At 45.3% G+C, this 6,661-nt stretch overlaps 1 pseudogene; it reads left to right on the top strand.

Annotated features, from left to right (window-relative positions):
* Nucleotides 1-3,849: 3,849 nt before the first annotated feature.
* On the top strand, nucleotides 3,850-5,938 carry LOC142923788 (exosome complex exonuclease RRP44-like; annotated as a pseudogene).
* The last annotated feature ends 723 nt before the right edge of the window (nucleotides 5,939-6,661 follow it).

The following is a 6,661-nucleotide window of genomic DNA, read 5'->3' as shown; positions in this document are numbered from 1 at the left end:
GACATTTTCACCACATTTTTTTGCGTGCTTTTCAGTACTTCCCGTATGAATCACGATAACTTAAAAATGAATTAGAATTTAAAAAATGTGCAACAACAATGCTAAATATCTCTCATGATGTTTTAAACGAGGTGATTTTTGTGGATTTCTTATAATATGATGTACCGTGACATCATGAGCGGCAGGCTATCGGCGCAGTGGTAACACTCGTGCCTTGCAGCAAGGAGACGCTGGGTTTGATTACTCAACTCTTGTGCCTTTTTTGCTTGCAGCTTTGTTTGTTCTCCCCCCTGTTAGTGAATGGGTTTCCTCTGGATTCATCAGATTTCCTCTAAATAAAACCCATACAATCTTAACTGGCATTCGCGAAAACATCCCCTTGCTGAACAGTTACCTGCAGGTGACTTAATCATGTGTGGGTTTGCTTGCAAAACACTCGTTGAGTTGGTGCATATGTATTTGCCAGATTGTGTTTATTGACAGAGAAGTTGTTGCGTTTATGTGTTTGTGTGCCTGCAGAGGATTGATATGGTGCCAGAGTTATTGAGCTCAAACCTGTGTTCCTTGAGATCCAACGTCGACCGGTGAGATGCACCAACAACTGTGAACTCGCGAGTGTGCACATTGCAACCCATACTCAGCAGCTAACGTGCGTTGTTGCCAGGTGCACATGTAATCCCATGATGCGTGGCACTGTTTAAGTGTCATTGTACAGATCCACACAAGCATGTGTACATACATAAGCAGCCAAACCAGGATGGCACAATGGTAACACATGTCTCACAGCAAGAATGGCCTAAGATTGATGCCCGACTTGGTTGCCTTTCCATGTAGATTTTGTATGTTCTCCCCCTATTTAGCATGGGTTGACTCCAGGTTATCAGGTTTCCTCTCATCGCTAACATAAACGTGTTATTACTACTATGATCCTTAACCATGGAAAGCCTCACTGAATCTCATAACTTCGGGAGGGTACTGCAAAGCTTTTGCAGTCGAACAATGGTTGCTACATATATATTCCAGTTGAGTAATTTGTAACAACCCAAACCGGTATTTGGCCAAACATCCCGCTGCTGAAAGAATGACTCGACTACCAAAAACTTGGCAAGACCCTCCTGAAAAAGAGTCTCGAGACTTTGCGAGGCTTTCCTGAGTGAACACCCTGCACCACTCCAATGTCGACAACTCTGCCACTCGACGGTGAATGGCGACGGTGCATGTGCTGTGCGCGTGCAGGCTGGCGTTCTCGTGCATATGGGAGATGACTCCAAAGGCTGAGATTGTGAGCACACGTTTTACCAAGAGCATCATCAATTCCAAGGTGATTCCCCCCCCCCCCCCCCACAGACGTTCAGTTTTTGTAAAACTCTCGTTTGCTTTCACGTGTATTGTATCGGTGCCTTGCTATGTTAGTGCAGTTGAGGTTTCCGGATGGCTGAGAGGTCAGAGCGTTGAGCTTGCACCTCTGAGTTCACAAGTGTAGCGAGATGAAACGGGTTCACAAGTGGTAGTATGTATGTTGAACTTCTTTCGCACCGTACGTAGCCAACTGTGCTAATCGGAGGTGCGAGGTAGGACATGAAAGTAGTGAGTTGATGGTCTCTGTCCAGTCAACAATCACTGCACAAAACACAGGTTTGTTTTTTTAGGTTAGATCGTGTAAATATGTAAATGTGTCATTAAACCCACCCCCACCCGACACAGCCATCTAATAAGGGTTGTCACGTAAACAGAACATGCCAAATCGTCACGAGTACAGCACACCGGTGTGTTGTACCAGTGACGAATTGGCCACGTTCTGTTTATGTGACAACCCTTACTAGTCGGCTGTGTCGGGTGGTGGCGGGTTTAACGACACATTTATGTATTTACACAATCTAACCCAAACAACCTGTATTATGGATGATATTGGTCACGAAAGCCTACGTGTTAAACTCACTGCACGAAAGACCACCAAATTACATTGCACTAAATTTGGTTAAATTCCAGCTTTGAGAATTAAAAAAATATATCAATTTTACTTTCTTTGGGTGAGCGTAACCCTCAGTGGTCATCGGGAGCCACGTAGACATCTGTTGAGTTCTGGCTTGGGCTTGGATCAGGCGTGGGCATTGTGTAATTGCGAGGACCCCATGGTTCACCCGTGGTGTGTTCATCGTATCCCCGCAGGCCTCTCTGACGTACACAGAGGCTCAGCTAATGATGGACGACGCTGGGCGGAAGGATCCGGTCACCAGCAGCTTGCGTGGCCTCAACTCCCTGGCCAAGATCCTCAAGCAGAGGCGCATTCAAAACGGGTAACTCATTGTCAAGATCCTCATCCCCTCCACCGCCACTGGAGCGATGAGCCGTATTAATGTGTGCACCGCATTTAGTCGATCGGCAGGTCGCCTGTGGCGCGGTAAAGTGTGGTTACTCCCGTGTCTTCTAAGACATCCGGCCAGCGTGGAAGAGTAGGCTAAAATACATTGAGAGGGACTGTAAAAGGGTGTATCCCTAGAGGGGCCGCCTCTTATGGGAGCCCCCTTCTTCCAGCAGTGGCTTGAGCAAGCAATTGCAAGGCTGCACCTGTTGCTTTTTTGACCCCATGATGCATGAGGCTTGGGTGAATATCATGCACAAACAAGTGTTACAGGATTCATACTCTGGTTTTTTTCGATTAAAGTCACGTAGGTAAAACTATAAAATAAAATAACTAAATTAAATCACGACGTTTCGGGCGCAACACAAGCGTCCTTCTTCAGGTGGGACAACCACAGCCAGAAACAATTGCTGAAGTGGGCAAAAAAGGGCTGTTGTAACAAGAGGCTATATAGGTAAGAGAGTGGGGGGGAGCAAGGGGGGAGAGATAGAGATGGGGGGTGTGGGGTAGGGGAAGTGGGGTGCTGCTAGAGGGATTAAAGGGGCGAGCACGGCAAAATGCCGGGGGGGGGGGGGGGGGGAAGTGAGTGGGGCTGGGAGTGGGAGGCTGAAGAAGCTGGAGATGCGGAAATGAAGGCAATAATAAAGAAGTTAAGGTTTTACCTGGTTAATAACATCCTTCTAGATTGGAGTGTTACAGGCTGCTGCGGGGCTACATTGTGGGCAATAGAGGACAATGCAGTGACATAAATTGTTTTACTCTTCTTAATGCTCCCATGTCTGTGCTCCCCCACCTTTGCCAACGCGTACTGACCACCACGGTTAAGTACGGTAAAACCACCCCACGACCCGTATGACATGGGGCGGCCCTCATCCAGCAGTGGATTGACTTAACGAGCTGTGCATGTTCAACTCAAATATCTGAGTTTGTGAAGTGTCTTATATTAAGATTCTGTGTTGTTTTGGCTGGACATGATAATCGCTCATGTCCCTTCTCCACCCGTAGGGCATTGACTCTGGCATCCCCTGAGGTCCGATTCCACATGGACAGCGAAACCCACGACCCGATCGACCTGCAGACCAAGGAACTCAAGTGAGTCTCGTCAACAAGACACCTCCCATGACTGCGATCCGACTGTTGTGCAAATCTCTCTATCAGAATCAAAATATATATTTCTACTGGAAGAATCCGATGAGCTATAAAGCTCTTTTTTCACAGATGTCCAGTTGGGGCAGGTCACAACGTTACAACAACAAACAATACAAGCACACGTTAGGATTGCAAAGTATTGGAAAGGTAAACAAATAACTTAAACAAATATACAAATAAAACTAAACTATTTTTATCTTACCAAGTAAAACCCTGACCACAAATGATAGCTGAACAAAGTGGCTTATCACGTGGGAAATTTATTATCAGCAAAATAATCTAAGATAAAGAATCTTGACCCTTGTGGTTGATGTGTTGTGGTGGCGGAAACTGGTGCGTGTACACAGGGAGACCAACTCGATGGTGGAGGAGTTCATGTTGCTCGCCAACATCTCCGTGGCGGAGCGCATCGTAGGCGAATTCCCCGAGTGTGCGCTCCTCTGACGCCACCCGGCGCCTCCGCCTTCCAACTACGACATCTTGGTGAAGGCGGCGAAATCAAAGGTAGAGTTAGAACCCCTTTTAACGACCACCCTTGTTAACTAATCGCTTAACAACGGGCCTCCATAGAGCTCAATGTGTAGGCTTAACCGACCATTTCCCTGTTAACGACGGGCTCTTGTAGGTACAGTAAATATGAATTAATGCCACGTAGAAGGAAAACAATAAAATAAATATAAAACAATAAAATTATCACGACGTTTCGACTGCAACACAAGCAATCATCATCAGGTGTGAAAACCACAACAAGAAAATTTGAAAAAAGTGGCAGTTATTTTTAACGTTAGCACCACAGAGAGAGATTTGACAGTTTGTTCAGATGGACGAGTCCATCTATGTTCGGAAAAGAGGAGAGGGGAGACAAAAAATAATGGATGCGTTCTGACAGCCACCTTAAGCGTGATCAATCAATTAAGACCCGAAATGGCTTATCAAATCTCTCTCCGTGGTGCTAACGTTAAAATAACCGCCACTTTTTTCAAATTTTCTTGTTGTGGTTTTCACACCTGATGATGATTGCTTGTGTTGCAGTCGAAACGTCGTGAGAATTTTATTGTTGTATATTTTTATTATTTTATTGTTTCCTTTCTACGTGAATTTACCGAAAGAACCAAGAATATGAATCCCTGCAGTCACGAAAGTTTTAAATCAAAATGAATTCATGCATTTATTAACAGTGTTTATTTTAATATGATGTGTTTATAATGTTAGTATCTTTATGTATTAATATCCATTGTTTAAATATTATGAAGTACGTTTTTTGGGTGAACAAGGGAAACTTTCGATGCTATCGGAACGAATTAAGCTTTTAACACGTATTTCCTATACTCGCTTAATGACCAAATCCTTTAATGCTCGTGTTCGTGGAACCAATTACCGTCTTTAAGAGGGGTTCTACTGTCTCTAGATTGCTGTTAACCTTCCTTCAATATCATCCTCCTCGCAAAGAATTCAGAGGTCGTCGGGTGGCTCAAATTTTTGTTTGAGGTCTTTTGGTTTAACCGGGTGGGAACTCAAGAGACCATAATAGTCTCATTTGCAAGGGTCACCTGGGTCACCCTATGACCCAGAGATTACAGCTGGGACCCTGGCTTCAAAATCCAGCAGCCACATTGAACATACTGTGTTATCAAGTGTAGGGAGTTGAAGGACTCGGCTCGTTTCCCAGCTACTCCACAGAAATAAGCAACAAAAAACCATCACGATAAATGTAGTACTGTATTTAATTTTAGATAAATTCCAGCACTGAAATGTTGAAATATCAGGTCGACTTATTGTGATGAACATTATGCTCAAAATGGGTGGGAATGTGCTACCCCCTACTGTGAAGCAGAGGTGTCTTGAAACGATGTCAGTATTGGCCTGAGCGAGCAATTGCAGGGCTGCACCTTTTACCTTTATCTTGAGATGTAGCCGTATAGTTTCCACTCGCCCTTAGAGGCAGAACAACTCAAAAGGTGTGACGAACCACAGACAACGCTGGAAGGCAGCCAGGCACTGTGCCAGATGTAGATTAATCCACTTGCTGTACTGCCTTCTCCTGGCAAGCCAGGTTATGGAAACCTGAATGCCCACAGGAAGTGCGCTGAATAACGTTTTCTTTCCAATACACCACAACCCTTGCTGCTTCCCCAGCACTGAACTACAAGCCACGTGCGGGATAGTCACCTCACAAACGCCGGTGTGCCCGATTTTTTTGCGCAGAACATCGAGATCCAGGTGGACTCGGCTAAGGCGTTGGCCGAGTCCCTGGACCGGGCGGCGGTGCCGGGAGCGCCACCATACCTCAACACTCTGCTGCGCATCCTGGCCACGCGCTGCATGATGCAGGCCATCTACTTCTGCTCCGGCATGGATCCCGACACCCACCACTACGGGCTCGCCACCGCCATCTACACCCACTTCACGTCGCCCATTCGACGGTGACGTGCTCTGGCGTCAGGCACACGCGTGAAATCGACCTTCGCGATTATTGAGGGGACTATGTTGTTGTCTTGGTGTGGTCTGGGACTGTGCTGCCTTTCCCAAGTTTAGGAATTTATTTATTAATTGATGTACTTATGCAATGTTAACTTGTGATTACGGCACACCTCCAATTAGCACGGTTGGCTACGTACGGTGCGAATTAAGTTTAACATACAACTTGTATATCTTTTTTCTATTATTTACTTTTACTGATTTGTTTATCTTTCCTCTTCTTAGCACTCCTATCATATACCTACTGGACATCTGTCAAAACGAGCTTTTATCGCGAATCGGATTTCTCCAGGATAAAGATTCAGATTTTGAGTTATTTTTCCAAAAGGTCCTATAAACGGGAAGTTTGGACAATTCCTTAAATGGTTGTTTGGCTTGTGTTGGGGAAAAACTAGAGGATCCGGAGAACACCAACGCCTACAAGGAGGGTGACAGTGTTCCACGTGCAGAATCAAGAATCCATTGCCGTGTTGCAGCGCGGCCAAAAGTGAAATGCAATTCTGCCATGGATCGCTAACGATTTTGTTGTGGATCTTAAATAAGAACACAGATATGAGCAGGCAGCAATTTGCGCTACATCTGCTGACAAATAAAAAATCCTCAACAAAGAATTAAATTCATACATTAACAAAGATAATTTCCACCAGCAGATGGTGCTAGAACGTGGTATGG

The sequence above is a fragment of the Petromyzon marinus genome, unplaced genomic scaffold, assembly GCF_048934315.1.
Source record: "Petromyzon marinus isolate PM22_M1 ecotype Great Lakes invasive population unplaced genomic scaffold, UKy_Petmar_22M1.pri1.0 PM_Scaffold_7, whole genome shotgun sequence".
Taxonomy (NCBI): domain Eukaryota; kingdom Metazoa; phylum Chordata; class Hyperoartia; order Petromyzontiformes; family Petromyzontidae; genus Petromyzon; species Petromyzon marinus.
This window is presented reverse-complemented; position numbering and strand designations above follow the sequence as displayed.